This window comes from Corvus hawaiiensis, chromosome 11 (genome assembly GCF_020740725.1).
Source record: "Corvus hawaiiensis isolate bCorHaw1 chromosome 11, bCorHaw1.pri.cur, whole genome shotgun sequence".
Lineage (NCBI taxonomy): Eukaryota > Metazoa > Chordata > Aves > Passeriformes > Corvidae > Corvus > Corvus hawaiiensis.
The window spans coordinates 3,705,456-3,721,502 of NC_063223.1; the positions used below are offsets into that span (position 1 = coordinate 3,705,456).

Below are 16,047 nucleotides of genomic sequence, written 5' to 3' on the forward strand. Positions count from 1 at the left end.
GAGCAGATTTATCTGGATTTAAATTTTAGTTCTTGTGCAAAGGCTTAAGAACGGGTTCCTCCCCATTATTCAATTTAACAATAATAATAAAAACCTCCATGACAACTATAACAAAAAGACTCTGATAAAGCCTGAAACCTTTTTGATAATGAAACATCCAATTTCCCTGGTTGAAGTACAATCCCCTGGGAACATTTTAAAAAAGATATAGAAGAACTGTTGTCTCCCAATTGTTAATGTAAAGAACCACGTGTGAGAACAGCACATGGGAAAAAAATCAACTTTGAGAAAAGCTAAAGAAAAAATCATGGGTGGGAGAGACGAGACAACTGAACTGCAGTGTCTCATGAGGGCAATTCCAGAGGCAATAACATGGGAGAGCTGGGAAGGGTTCCCAGGCTGGGCTCAGGTTGGGTTTCCCCCCGAGGGGGAGATGCGGTGCCACCTGGGCTGTGCTGGGGTGCAGATCCCTCTCCAGACCTGGCACTGCTGCTCTGCTCCTGCTGCATCCCAGAGCCTCCCAGCACCTCCCTGCGTTCTAAACAAGTCCATAATCACCTATCCCTAACCTAATGTCCCTTTAAGGACGTTCATTAAGAGCAGATGAACTGACGAACAAGGACCAGCAACACACATTAACTGAGGCTGCTCCTCCCCTCGCTCAGCTCCAGCCCTAATCTCCTAAATGTTCACATCAATACCTTATCACCACAATGCCAGGGAGGAATTAATGCACGGAGAGGATGGCAAACTCTGGGAAGAGGATCAAGCACTTGGGATGCCAAAATAACCAGCCAAGAGGCTGGATTAGGGAATAAACACAAGAGAGGGTTGGGAAGTGCCAAACCACCCACGGGATGGGGGCACAGGCCCCAGCTGAGATCGGGCATGGTCTCCAGCACAGGGAATTATCTTTCCATGCTTTACTTCATGCAGCACACAAGTATCACTTTTTACCACTTAAGGTTTTATTCATCAGCTTTTTGTATCAATGAGTATTTTTACATCAGAGAGCAGGAAACCTCTTTACTTTTAACGTGTCTCCCTTCACTTCTCAAAGCACCAAAATGAATGGATATTTTAAAATTGCCTATAAAATATATGGTTCACAAGCTTAGGTTCTTTCCTTGACTGGAGAAAGGCATGGGAAATGTCCTGAGCATCTCAGAGCACATTTTACTGCTGTAGTATTTGTGTGATTTTAAATGTCCCAGCTCCTGTAGCCAGGAGTTACCATGAGAACCTCCACTCTTATTAAAATAACTGTTCAACCACGGGTTTGTGTTTTGGGGTTTGAGGCAGGTCTATGTCTGCAAGGTTTTAAGAAGTTTGTATTTTAAAGTATTTTTTTCTATCAGGGTAGGGGGCTTTTTAACAAAAAATGCCAGTTCTCGAAGTCCAAAAAGTGGGATCACCTCTGAAATCAAGCACATGGTCCCACTCCTCCCTTTTCCTGGATCTCTCTATTTGTGGCTTTTGGCTGCTGTCTCCCAGGACCTCAGAGGTGCTGCTGGTCACAGTCACCAGCCAGGCTGTGATCTCCAATCCCCAGAATTATGTTCCTGTCAGCAAGGTGTGAATTTGAAATCCCATTTGAAGAGACAGAACGATAAAGTGCAAAGTGGGAGGGGGAAATCAACTCATTAACCTGAGAAATTCATTCTAACACAAAGAAAACCCAATAATACTGGGATATATTTGTCTGCTCTCAGGATCCATCCCAGCAATGCCCAAAATCCTGCTGGGCTGGGTTTTGGCTCAGCAGTTCAAGTTGACATCAGTGAGCTAGGCCTAAGAGGCTCCAGCACAAGGCTCTGTGAAGCTGCTCGAGCAGGACTTTCCTGCTGCCACGGCGGGATCAGGTTTGTCAGGCAGACATTAAAGATCTCATTGATCCCCTTTGTACTGCCAGGGAAAGGCTCTAATCCTCGGCCAGGTGTGGGATTCTCTCAGCTCTGCTCAGCCTCTTTTGGCTCCTGTCCAGGGCCAGGCCCAGCACAGAGATTCTGTTCTGACAGAGCACAAACCAGATTTCACCTCAAGTATTCCCGGATCTTGTTCCCTTGATGCTGTTGGCAACACCAGCACATCCACCTGACCAAACCCAACAACATTTCATTGCCAAAATACTGGGCACATTCTCCCCATCCCCTGGGACTCCCCAGCCAGGGGATGGGACTGGAAACTCAGCAATGCTGGCAGCCAGAGATAATGCCTGTGAAAAGCGGGCAGGGTTCTCTTGTGCAGGAGGAGACACTTTATTAACACTGCCAGAAGTCTAACAGAATTTCTCTTTCCAAAGCTCTGGATGAAAATGTGGGGCTGGTTATTTCCAGGTAGACTTTGTGTTTGTCTCTGAAAGAATACAAGAGAAACCTCGAGGTAATGGCCCTGCCATTGTGCTGACAAATCCATGCCAGGCAAAACCCAGCTCTTTATGCACTGTCACTACAATAATTTGTATATTTTTACTGTTATATTGGCAGGTAGAAGCCCTGGTTGAGGTCAAACCCTTCCTGGTCATCTTTCCCAACACAAATCCTTAGCATAGTCCTCATGGTGAAGGATTTATACATGGCACCCGAATTCTGCTGAGTTACACCCATTTCTATGGCAGGATGTATTTTATGGATCAAAAAACCCCAAACAATGTCTTCCAAATATATCTCTTGTATCTGTGACGCCCGAAATGAGGATGAGCAGCATGGCTTTAAAATAAAACGGGAAGGGCTCTGTGGGTTTGGCATCTGCCAAAGGATTCAGGTTCAATAGCACAGACACCACTTTGCCAACTGTTAAGGAAAACAGATTCCAGTTGTACCACATTTTGCTTGATTTATGTGAGCACTGGGAGAAGGATGAGGGGGAAAAAATAACCTGGAAAGCAAAAAAATTTTTTTTTTACCTTGTTTTGCTGTTCTGCCCATGAACCTGCCAAGTCTGAGAGGCTGCAGGAGCTCTCCCACGGCTGAGCACAGGCACAGCCAGACCCTGCTCCTGGGGATCTGCTGCACATCCCTGGGCCAGCACCCACGGAGGATCCCTGGGCACTGAGAAGCCACTGGGCTGTCCCTGGGTACCAGCAGGGTCTGTGGGGATGCTGGGATTCATTTGGGAAGCTCATGGGACTGAGAGCAAGGAGTAGGATAAAAATCAGATAAAAATCACCTCTCTGCGTCCCTGGGCTTACACCAAGCAGTCACCTGCTGCAGGCAGGAGTCAGGTCAGATATTGCTTTTGGAAATCCAGGATTATCTAATCCAGGCCTGACAGATTTCCTAGGATACGAGATTTTGCAATATAAGGCAGGTTCTAGAGCAGCCCTGGGTTTGCAGTTGGTTCCCCAGCACCCCCAGGAGAAGCAGCAGCCGGCCGGGCACCAGCAGCCCCTCGTGGTACCCAGACAAGTCTGAGAAGTTCTCTGTCCAAATTAAGAATCAAAATAACTTTGCAAAGGCGGCCAGGAGGGAGCAGTCCCTGTGCTCCCACCTGCAGCTCGCAGCCCTCCATTCCCAGCACAGCCTGAGCCCATTAGGGCCAGTTCCATCTCTGCAAGTGCTGCCTCTCCCTGCCAGGCCATTTGCTCCCTGCTTTCTATTTTTAAAATCGCTGTAGCTCCTGAGAGTGTTTTGTTCTGTGCAGTGACAGGCTGTCACTTCCCCAAACCTGCCCCTTCCCTGTGCTCAGCATCCCAGGGAATCACCCAGCACTTGGACACTTCCCTTCCAGGCTCCCTGCAAGGCAAGAGGGAGCTCTGCAGTGCAGCCACTGGGTCCTGGAATTGTTTGGGTTGGGAAGGAATTAAAGCCCATCCAGTGCCGCCCCTGCCACGGGCAGGGACACCTCCCACTGTCCCAGGCTGCTCCAAGCCCCAATGTCCAACCTGGCCTTGGACACTGCCAGGGATCCAGGGGCAGCCACAGCTGCTCTGGGAAGAGGGAGAAGCACACACAGCACACACGTTCATTGCTAAAAAATTCATCGTGAGAAAGCAGCAAAGGGCAGAACAAAGCAATATTTATCAGTAAAGCATAGCCTGCAGTCTGCCCCATCATCTGCTGCACAGAGGTCCCACAAATCAGCGACTCTGCCCCAAGGAACTGTTGGTATTTGTAATAAACTGCTGCAACTTCTTCCTAGTTTAGAAACATCTCGGCTCCTCCTGCAGCCTGTCCTTGCTGACACACAAAGTGCCCTGTTCGGGGTCAGAGGAACCCCAGATCCACCCCAAAGGCTGCACTTGATCCTGGAGGTCTTTTCCAACCTCAGTGATTCCATGATTCCAAGGAACGGCCCCACCCCAGTTCTGCACGTGGTGTTGTGCAGAGTTTGGAGCCAGGCTCAGCTCCTGGGTTCTGATACTCAGGAAGGAGCCATTACACATTTAAATCTGAACTTCAGGGCTCCAGCAGAGGTGCACACCCAGGAACACCCCGGGCTGTGCTTCCATGCCCACATTTCTCCGAGCAGAGCCATGGGAGGCACAGCTGAGGAAGCACCAGCAGCGTTTCACTGCCAGATGGAGCAGCACAAGCTTGGCTGGGCTCAAGCAGGACATTTCACAGACGAGTTCTCAGCCCCATTCCTCGATGCTTTTGTGCTCAGAGTTATTTCATTCTCTTCTGAAATGCAAGGAGGTTCTTCCTGAGAAAATAAGCATGGGGGGGGAGGCTTTTTTTAACAACAGCTCGGTTCCCCAGCAAAATAAACTTTTCACAGGTGGGAAAATCTGTATTTGGGATTTATTTCATTTCTTCATGGATTGAATGCTCTTCATAGTTTACCATGTCACTAAAATATTCCTGAAGAAGGAAAGTGGCTTTCCCAGGGACTCCAGTACCTCTGCTCTGCTCCTGTCTCACACTGAGGCTGTTGGGGATCCTGGTGTGTTACAGGACTTGTGCAGCTGCCCTGGGCCTCCTCCCTAGGGCTGGAAAAACCCAGGCCATTCCTAATTTGCAGTTTAGCCAAACAAGAGCAAACGAGCTGTCACTCCCTCAGGGCTGTGCTACCCTGGGCGCTGCAGGCAGATGGAAAATGCATCTTTTTGTGTCAGCTTCCAAAATCCTGTGAAGTGCAAAATCCCTTCACTGGGACAACAACGTTCTGCTGCACGAGATGTTGTCAAGCACTGGAACAGGCAATGAGCTCCCAGTTCACAGAATCCCAGGATCACTGAGGCTGGAAAAGCCCTCCCAGCCCATGGAATCCAAGCTGTGCCCGATGCCCACCTTGTCCCCAGCCCAGAGCACTGAGTGCCACCTCCAGCCCTCCTTGGGCACCTCCAGGGATGGGCACTCCAGACCTCCCTGGGCAGCCCCTGCCAATTGTCCATTCCAGTTGTCCAAGGCTTGCTGGGCAATCAAAACACCATTTCCTCGTTTGAAAATCCTCCACTATAGCTGTAGCAGACACATCTCCAAAAGATAATTTCCTTTGCATCACCATCCATAGAAGGGAGTGGGTTGGAAGGGACCTTAAGGATCATCCAGTTACTCGGAGGTTCTCTGCACTGCTGTCAGATAGAAAAACTACAAACCCACAAAAAGTCATTTAATTAATTTTTATTGTCAATATAATTTCTGTGCATTCAAGCCCTGCCACAAAATTACCTGCTTTAAAAATCACTAACCCATCTCTATTAGTGCTGGATTTTATTCCTGCAAAAATAACAACTTCCTGCCAAATCTGAGCTGACAGTTTGTCTTTATTTTTGTAGTTATTCCTGCCATTTTTTATTAAATGGAATTTGGCCTTGATCCTATCCATTAGGACTTGGTTTTGATGGGATCAACATGGGGAACAATTCCAGGCACTCAGTCCTGTCTCTGCCTGGGGAGATACTGTCTGGGCTCTTAGGAGCTGTCATTAAATCCCAGTGGTAAATTGCAGCCATCCATTAGATTTACCTGGATCTTATTATTTCAGCACCAAGCTGGGGGTATCAAGAGCTGTTTCTAAACCAGCAAATGCTGTCCCAGGACACCAGGCCACATCCATGGGGAAAAAGGACTCTGCTCTGACACCTGGAGTCAGTCAAGCCAAGCTTTCCTTGCCCATGAACTTACATTAACTAACCTGGCTTTCTCTCAAGATAGCCAAAATAAATGTGCATTTAGAAAGTTCTGATGGACCACAACACATATTCATAAATTTCTTTTGGAAGTAGATTGGTGCCATGTTGATGGCCCCATAAACAGGGGGTGCCATGGGGTGCAGAGAGGGGTCCCAGAGCCCCCCAGTGCTGCACCCCCCACCTGCATCTGATCTGAGATCTCACACCAGGAACCCCAGGGGTGGTTGTGACTGCAAACAGAACCTGCTGCATTCCTGAGGCTCAAATCCTGCACTCACAGAGAGGAAGAACTCCTGCTGTCCCACTGCTCCATCCCTGAGCCTCCTGAGGCCAATCCTGCAAAGGGGCAGATTCCTCCTGTGTCACCAGTGCTGTACAAGGCACTGGCACTCAGCCTGTTCTGGGTGCAGAAATACCACATGCATGGAATTATGAGGCTGAGTTTAATGACATGAAACAAATCTCCATTCTGCTGAATGCATAATTACAGTATTAAAATATTTATGAAATAAGAAATTTATTAGGACATCTGTGGTGTATGGGCTTGCTGTGCTCTACACAAATCCTAAAATGGCAGGAGAGAAAACAAACTTGCAAGGCATCAAACCTGGGCATTTCCACCTGAGACAGCGTAGGGACATAGATCCCTCTGTCCTTGTCATCGAAGATACTGCAGAGAGAGAACTGGAATTTTATTATTTTCTTAATTTGGAAAACCTTTGGTTCTTTAAAGAAGGGCTATTGTGGGAGCAAACTTCTTGTGGGACTTTTGTTGGATTGGTTTTGAACACAAGTAGTCCAGACTGGAAATGCACCACTGGGATGAGATAGAATTTAAAATAACCACGGGTACCCAGAGCACTGGAAATGTGGGCTGACACCTTGAGCCTGGCTCACGCAGAGGTGGAGTTCCACAAGTACCACCTCAGTGCACCTTCACCTCCAAACCTCTGCTTTTTGGATCTATCTTCGAGTATCAAGGGGAGAGCAAAAGTAGGAACATCTCTATTGCATTTGGTGTTGCACTCAAGCCTCAAAGCCTGCTGTGAAAATAGAGCCAGAACAAACCAGGAAAAACTTCTAGCAAAGAGGATAAAAGCTGAGTGTTAAGAGGAAAAAAAGGTCTTTTTTGAAGGCTGTAGAACATTCCCCAGAAAGTTTACAGGAGAGCTTAGGCATCTGCTAGGACCAGCCTGGCTCCACGGATGCCATCCAACGGGAAGGAATTGTTCCCTGTGAGGGTGGGGAGGCCCAGGCACAGGTTCCCACAGAAGCTGTGGCTGCCCCTGGATGCCTGGAAGGAGGCTGAGGGGATGGTACCCGGCCTAAAGATGCCTGAAACTGTCCCAGGGAATGAGCCAGCTCCCTGTCCAGCTTGCTGCCTTCCCACCAACCCCAGCCACTGTTGCAGCATCCAAAGGAAACGCTGGAGAACTGTGCTCAGACAGGTGTGTGTTTCCATCCTGTACCACCTTTACATTTCCTGTCCTGTTTCCATGTGGACATTCATCCAGGGAAAGCTGGGATTGGGGCCTTTGTGCAGGACAGGAGTAACTGGCTGCTATAAAGCCACCTGCAGGGACCAACAGCCGCTGTCACAGCAGCCCTGCTGGAACTGGAACTGGGGCTGGGACAGAAGGACGGCTGGTGCAGCTGGCCCTGATAGCCCCTCCTGCCACATTATCATCACCTGTCCCACATTCCCAGGGCCAGGGAGTCTTAGAGGTCCTGGAGGGCCGCAGCACCCCTGGACTCCGTGGCCAGACCCCACGGCTCTGGAGCAGTGCTGGGCTGTTGGTGCATCCCTGTGGCAGCCACGGGAATGGGACAGCTCTGACAGAGGGAGCTGAGAGCCGGGTTTGTGTCAGCCACCTGAGGGGAGCCTGGACCTGAGTCATTCTCAGCACAGCTCCAGCCCAGTTCTGGCTTTGTCAGCAGTTGTTTTACCTGCAAGTGAAGAGCTACAACAGCTGTAACAGTGCGAGAGCAGGATCTGAGGGAGAGCTGCGGCAGCAGGGGAGCTCCAGGATCACACCGAGCCGGGTCCAGCTTATCCGGCCTGTGAACTGGCAGCAGCACAGAGCTGCAGCAGGGCACTGCCCCTGGGCCACAGCAGTGTGCCAGCTGCCTGGGCTGTGCCCTCCCTGGGACTTCTGTCACCCCCGGCCCTGCCGGCACCGACCCAGCTCTGGCTGCACAGTGACCACGGCCATGGCTGCGCAGTGACCAGTGCTGTCCCTGCACAGTGACCACCGCCATCCCTGCACAGTGACCACCACCGTCCCTGCACAGCGACCACCACCGTCCCTGCACAGCGACCATGGCCATGGCTGCACAGTGACCACGGCCATCCCTGCACAGTGACCAGTGCTATCCCTGCACAGTGACCACCGCCATGGCTGCACAGTGACCACCGCCATGGCTGCACAGTGACCAGTGCTGTCCCTGCACAGTGACCACCACCGTCCCTGCACAGTGACCACAGCCATGGCTGCACAGTGACCACAGCCATGGCTGCACAGTGACCAGTGCTGTCTCTGCACAGTGACCACCGCCATCCCTGCACAGTGACCACCGCCATGGCTGCACAGTGACCACCGCCATGGCTGCACAGTGACCACGGCCATCCCTGCACAGTGACCACCGCCATCCCTGCACAGTGACCACCGCCGTCCCTGCACAGTGACCACCGCCGTCCCTGCACAGTGACCATGGACATGGCTGCACAGTGACCACCGCCGTCCCTGCACAGCGACCATGGCCATGGCTGCACAGTGACCAGTGTTGTCCCTGCACAGTGACCACCACCATCCCTGCACAGTGACCACCGCCATCCCTGCACAGTGACCACCGCCATCCCTGCACAGTGACCAGTGCTGTCCCTGCACAGTGACCACCGCCGTCCCAGCACAGTGACCACTCTCAGCTCCCTGCCCTTGCCCCTGCCTTTGATCCATGAGCAGCCTCTGGGCACAGAGCAAGGCGGCCGGAGCATGGCCAGGAGCTGCCCCAAAGGGAGGAGCCACCACAGCCCATCCCCTGTGCCCACGCTGGGCTCCAGCTGCTGTCAGGGGGTGACCTGAGGCTCTGCTGGTGTGACAGAGGAGAGCTGTTCCCACAGAGCATCCTCTCACCCTGCACAGCCACACACCAACCTCTCCATGCTCTGCCCTGTTTTCCATCAGTTTCGGCCTCTCCTCCCTTCTCTCACTCCCCACACAGGAGCAGCCAAGCACAAACACAACCTGTTGCTGGTGCTGCTAAAGCCTCTGAGGTGGCTCAGTATTCCTATACCACATCTTTTCTCTATGTATCACCCATGATTGATTGTTCTGAGCCCTAACATCATCCTAATGTGAGACAGGCAGGATCCAAAAGCCAAACAGGCAGGTGACAGGGCTGTCACACAGGGACACAGAGGTGCTCCATCCTCTCCTCACCCAGCACAGCCCCACACTGGAGCCTGCTCTCCCCTTCCCAGCCCAATCCCTGAGCAAGACCTTAAAGAAACAGCTCACATTTACAACATAAGCATATACCGACAGTAATATTTTTGTGTATCTATTTATATATAAAAACACCCACATACACAACCATGCTCAGAGGCATTAAGCAGAACCATTATCAGGATGAAATCTTGTGACCTATGACTGCTCCAAACCCTGCCCTCCACCCCTACAGCTCAGGCAATCCTTTTCCCAAAAACCCAGACCAAAATAGAGCTGTTGGATGTGCCCTGAATGTCAAATCATTGGACCTGCACCACCCAGGCAGTGCAGGGCCTTGGGAAGGAGAGGTCTCCAAGCTTCCTCCTCTTCCCAGTGTCAGTCAGAGGCCAGGGAGCCCAAGTGCTTCACCAATCCCAAGGCACAGAGAGCTGATCTCCAGTCAGGAGCACGTCCCAGGGCTTTGGGAACACTTGCCAAGCTCATTTAGAAGGACTGGGAAGGGAGGCACCGACCGGCGGCACCGTCAGCCGAGGGATAAGAGAATGCCCAGCACTCACACAGCATCTTAATGCTCTCCAGATCCCAAATGACACAGCAAAAGTGTCCTCAGCACCATGGCCTCAGCCAAGGGACCTTGGGCAGCACTGCTGGGCTCTCTGTCAGCCAGGGGCGCTTTGTCCCCACAGAGGGAGCGAGATCCCTGTGGGAGGGTCTGGTGTGCTCGGGGTGCCCCATCCTGCACCTCACACTGGCTCTGCTGCAAAAGGCTTTGCTCCAAAACACAGCCCATGGAGCTGGACACCCCCTGCACCCGACCCAGCATGCCCTGAACTGCCAAAATACTGGTCACACACACCTCATGGTGGCCCTGGGGACACGGGGACGTCAAAAAGCTCCAGCCCACCCCGACACCAATTGCTGTCAGAGTCTCTGCTCCTGGTGCAGCCCCCGGTGCTGGAGAGCTCTGCAAGCTCTGAGGGCTGGGCTCACTCCAGCCGGGGGAAGCACGAGGGGACTGCCCAGGAGGGACCTGTGGCCTCACGTGGGGCAGGGCCACCACCTTTTCCTGGTCCAGAATAGGACCAGGCTTTATTCCCATTAAATTGGTGATGGTTCAGAACAACTGCACTGCCTTCAGCAGAAGGGCCTGGTAGGACCTCGTGAATCATCAGTAACAAGCAAAGCTTTGGAAATCCTTGTTCTCCTTTAGATTTCTCTCTGCCTGGGTACCCTCTCCACCACACTAATGACCTGACTATATTGGATTCCATGCTCTCCAAACAGCCTTAATTACATGCTTCGTATCTCCCAACATTATGATAAAATTCATCATAGTCCAACGTCTGGGACAGTCAGCATTGTCACTCATTGAGATTAATTTGAATATGACTATAAATAGAAATAACAACATCTGATCTTATGAAACAGAGTATTGTGCTGGATGGTTTTAATGCCTCCAAGCAAAACTCATTTAATAGAATAAAATATGGAATAGAGTACATGTAGTTTTGTAATATTACTGTTATGAGATTCCAAAGCAGATCAATAATTCTTTCATAAAAATTAATGTCTTGAAATGATCCCTCCATTTGTCATTCCAGAGAGGTCACCTTATTTTGTTTCAAAGAGTAAATTGGGAATCACACAAGTGAACTTTCTGAATATCTGCTCTCCCCATTCCTGCACCCCTTGTGCCAGCCCCAGTTATCCCTGAATCCTCTGCCCAGCATCCTTCCCTGTCCCTCTCCATGGATGAGCATCCCTCTCCTGGCAGAACCAGTCTCCTTCCAAATGACCCTTTGCAGTCCCTTCTGCCTCAAGAGAGACACTTGAAAACAGATTAAGAGCCAAGATTATTGCTGAAATTGAATTTTGCCTTGTCAAGAAAATGAATTTTACCTCCAAAACACAGCATTCCAGAAAAATACATTCACAGCACCTCCAGCCTCTCATTAGTGACTCCCCATGTGGAATTCTTGAAGTGAGGCTTTTCCTGGCCTTTTATTTATACAGGGAAAATGGGATTCCACATCTCTTCGGTGCAGCCTCACAGCTGAGGCACAGCACATCAGACCTGCGTGGCTCAGGGTGCTCACACTCATTAGGGCCTCACTAACAACAAGTATTGAGAGGCTGCTGAAATGAAAGCTCGTTAAGGAACACAAAACCCCCTTTTTTTTTTTAAGAGGAGGCAAAGAATTAAAGTTTGCTGTTTCCTATATTCAGCTTTTTGTTCCATTCTCTATGGGAGAAACTGAAAAATGTGGAGTTCTCCTGAAATGTCTTCTCTGAAATGAACCATTGCCTAAAAACTATTGTCTTGTTTAAAGTGAGGAGAAGAAGATGCAGGAATCATGTCAGGAGTTCACAACAAATTAGCATCCAGAGAAAAATACTGCTGAAGTGTGGCAGTTTTCTTCCCAACCTCTGTGAGAGCCCAGGTATGTTCCACCAATTAAACTTCCTCATGGGGGCAAAGTCAGCAGGAGGGGCTCAACACGAGTCTTTGGAATGAAAATTCTATCCCATGGGATGGGCCTATATCCCACATTCCTTCAGGAAACTTGAACTAAGAGAGGGAGGAACAACCAGTTTGCAGACATTTTCCTGGGAATTAAAGGAGTTTCTAGAAACTGGTCAGATCAACAGCATGAAATTCACTAGAAACCAAACACTCCCAAAGGATCTGTTGGAACCATGGGATCACACATGGTTCTGTACAGCCATTCTCCCACAGCCCTGCCCTTCTTCCTTGTGCCCGAGGGGTATTCCCAGCAGGAGCAGCCTCCAGTGCTCCCCTCCTTCCCTGGAGCAGCTGAGCCCCATCCCTATCCCATCCCCATCCCATCCCCATCCCCAGCAGTCCCAGCCCAACAACCTCCCCCGGAGAGCCTGGGAAAAGCGTGTGCATTTTCCGAGAAAAGAGCAGCATCCAACTCAGAGCTGCACTTTTAAGCTCCCTTCCTTTCCAAATAATCTCATTTTTGTGATTACTGTGTCTGGAGCAGAAGGCAGGACTGCAACTGTCATCGGCCTCCTTCGGCAGGAAGGAAAGGCAGCCAACACCCCCAGGGAGATCAGGGATGTTCCAATTTACACTCCCAGTCTCACTGACTCCTTTAGCCCACTTTGCTGCAAAGTTCCCTGGAGGGGCTCAGGAACAGCCTCCTTTGGGCCACAAGAGCCACTCCTGATAAAATCTCACAGGGATTTAGACAAGAACAAAACTATTGCTGATTGATTCTTTCAAATTGCATCCACAGAGGACACGAGCCTGAAGCAGTAATTTGTTTATTATTAAAGCTTGTCATGAGAAGTCTGCAGTTCTAAGGGAGCACAAAAATCAGATTTCCAGCACTAAAAAAGAAATCAGGGTGCTGATATTCCCCATATGGCATGGGTCTACTCCCAGAAAATATGAAACAACCTGGCAATGGTTTTGTCATGGAGTTCCATTTGTAAGGAAAGCTACGACCCTGCAAAGGAACAGCATTTCTTCCAAAGCAAAACCAGCAGCCTAAAAACATCCTGCCTGAAGTCCCCGGTGCATTTGGAAGCAGCTTTCCAAATTATTTCGGTGTTATTTTTAGGAGAGATATTTAATTTATGACCTGCTATTTACTGGTGTGCACTGATAGAATTGTGTTTTGAAGAAGTCCCTGTCTTGGGCACACTTGAATATTGGTGCAGGGCCATCTCCACACTCCACCACCCGAGGCTGATCCCTCCTGTAACCCGAGTGCTGCAGCACAGAGAGGCCCCCAGGGCTGGGCACACACCTGCCCTCCTCCCCAGATTCCTGCCTGAGCAGCCCTTCCCAGCTGGATGGGGATGGGACACAGCCCCGAGGGATGCAGACACAGAGGGCTGTGTCAGTGTAACTCCTGCCAGGGCACTCATCCTGCTGGATGGGATGAAGGTAAAGAACAGAGATGGAAAATACAGAATCCAGCCCGAGGCACCTCCCGCCTCCACCCCTTCCGAGGGAAGCCATGGCCAAGCTGGAGAAGCTCCTGTGCACTCAGACATCCAGCCCTGCTCCACCCTGCCCAGGGTGGGCTCTGCCCTGCTCCTGACCAGGCACTGTTGATGCTCCTCACTCATCAGTTTAACCCAGAAGGTCCCACGAAGTCCCTGGCAGTGGCAGACACTGAACCCGGGGGTGCAGCCTCCCTTCCCTCAGAGCCTGCACTTGCCCAGGGCACATCCATCCCTCCTCAGTTCATTCTGGAACCCTCCTGCCCAGGGCCTGATGAGGCATCTGTCCCCACCAGCAACTCCTGTGCCCACCATCCCCGTGTCCACACGTCCTGTGTGACCCAGCAGGAGCAGCGACCACCCCGAAGTCTCAGCTAGGCTCCATCAGCACAAACCCTTCAGCTGGAGAAAGGGAGAGGCAGGGTTACAGCTTCCCTGGGCTCTAGCAGGACTCCATGCCTTCCCCACACTCCTGGAGGAACCCTCCCACCCCAACTATTCCCATCCCATCCTCTTTTATCCAAGAAGCAACTCAGGGAAAAGTGAGGAGAGAGGTACAAAGCCAGGGGAGGCACTCCGATCACACAGCGAAAACCCCAAGTGTCATGAAGATCCCTCCCACCATTTTTTTCACCCCAGGAAAGCTCCTACAAGACTTCCAGCAGTAATTACATGGATGAACCCCAGCCAGAGGACCCCAGCACTGCCTCTCCCTGCTGATCCACCTGTTGGCTTTAGCTGAGGATGTTCCCAGCCCTCTGTGCTGCATTGGGGATGGGTGAGCTGCAGGCAGAGATAACAGAACCTCCCATGCAGAGCGGAAGATGAACAGCCTGGATCGTGCCCCTCCTGGGGAGGAAGTGCCTGAAGCACCAGGAGCTGGCTGAGGAAGCCCTGCTGTGCTCTGGATGGGATATATATATATCTATAAATATACATACACACAGATTTTCTCCCTACATTAAGGCACAGCACAAATACTTCTCTTCCAAGATATTGTCAGAGAAGCAGAGGCTCCAGTAAGATCTCTTTGCAGGGGCTTCCACAGATGGAGAGAGTTTTATATCTACCAGACATGAAGGAAAAGCCAGTTTGGGCATGCAAATAAGCGTTCAAGAGCCATCCTCCCACCCCTCACCCCAGGCAGTAAAACCCACAGCGAGCCCTGAGAAAGAAGCTGGCTGCCACACTCAGGAATTTCAGAGAGTACTGAGGTTAACAAGATTTTTTGTGATTGGTACTTGGTTTTCTTCCTTCCACTAACTTAGAGCTTCTCATCCACCCACACACAATGGCACTTAGTTGTTGAACAGGTCCACTTCTCCTCCTAAAATAGTTCCTTTCTATTTCTCTTTGGCTGAACATGTTCTGAACTGTGTTTTGAAGGAGGAGAGGACAGTAGGGAACAGCTTTATGGCATGGAAGATCTGCTTCAAGGCGGCTCATCCAAGCTGCAAAATATATATTCAGTAAAATCCCTCAGTACAGGCCAGTTCCTGCTTTCTGGATGATTTGGCTAAATTGCAGTTTTGAACAGATGCTTAGTCACAATACATTAAAATATTTAGTTTATATAAATATATCTACATGGACAAACTGCCCAAATATCTTATTTTCTGCCAACTCCATTACGTAACGGATCACCAAAGACCTTGCAGGTATTGTGGCATTATCCAAAGCGCTCCTGATGCCTCAGTTTCCCTTCTGAACTGGATCTGGGTAGGGAGTGCCCAGGACTTGCTCTGGGATGAGAACTGGAGAGGAAGAGCTGCCTCATCCCACCCTGCTGGCTGCTGGAGCCCCGAGCAGCTGCTGAACCAGTACTTGAGCACAACTTCAGCACCGCTCACGTCCCTCCGAGCTGCTGGGCTCATGCAGAACATGAGCTCATCTGGTTTGCAGCCCGGGGAGCTGGAGCAGGAGGGCGCCGGGCACGAGCGGGGCTGGCGCTGCCACACGAGGAGCTGCACGATGGAGCCACAGAAACTGTGGGAGATTCGGCACAGCGCTGAATCCGGCAGCGATGCGTTTGAATCTGCCAAGAGGGGAGGCGAGCAAGGAAAAGAAGCAGCTCCTTGGTGTTCTTTCGGGTAAATGGCCAGGGCAGAGCCCGGCCGGGCAGAGCAAAGGGCAGCGAGGAGCGAGGGCGGCATCGCCCCGCTCGCCTCGGATGCAGCGGCCGGAGATGGCACCAGCAGCCAGATGGGAATGAGGAGGCTCGGCGGCTGCTGACAGCACCGAGTGGATCTGCCGTGAAAACCTCACAAGTTTCCAGCTGGGAAAAGCGGGGGATCTCTCCGCCCGCTGCACAGAAATAAAAAAATCCCTCCACCACCTTCCGCATGCGAAGGCGTAGGACAGGGAGCGAGGAACTCCGCTGCTCACGATGCATCTGGTGGCGCTTCTGTCACTGTCACCGCACCCGCGATCGCAGCCGAGGGGCACCCGGCGCTCGCTGCGGGGCCCGGCGGCTGCAGCAGCGCCCCGGGGAGACATCCCGCCCCCGGGGGGACACCCCCACGCCCCGGGGCATCAAACGCTGCT

At 51.2% G+C, this 16,047-nt stretch overlaps 1 protein-coding gene across 5 annotated transcripts in view; it reads right to left on the reverse strand.

The window, feature by feature from the left end:
* The window catches only part of GRM7 (glutamate metabotropic receptor 7), a 206,904-nt gene that overhangs the window by 189,415 nt on the left and 1,442 nt on the right, over positions 1-16,047 (reverse strand). The window lies entirely within an intron of this gene.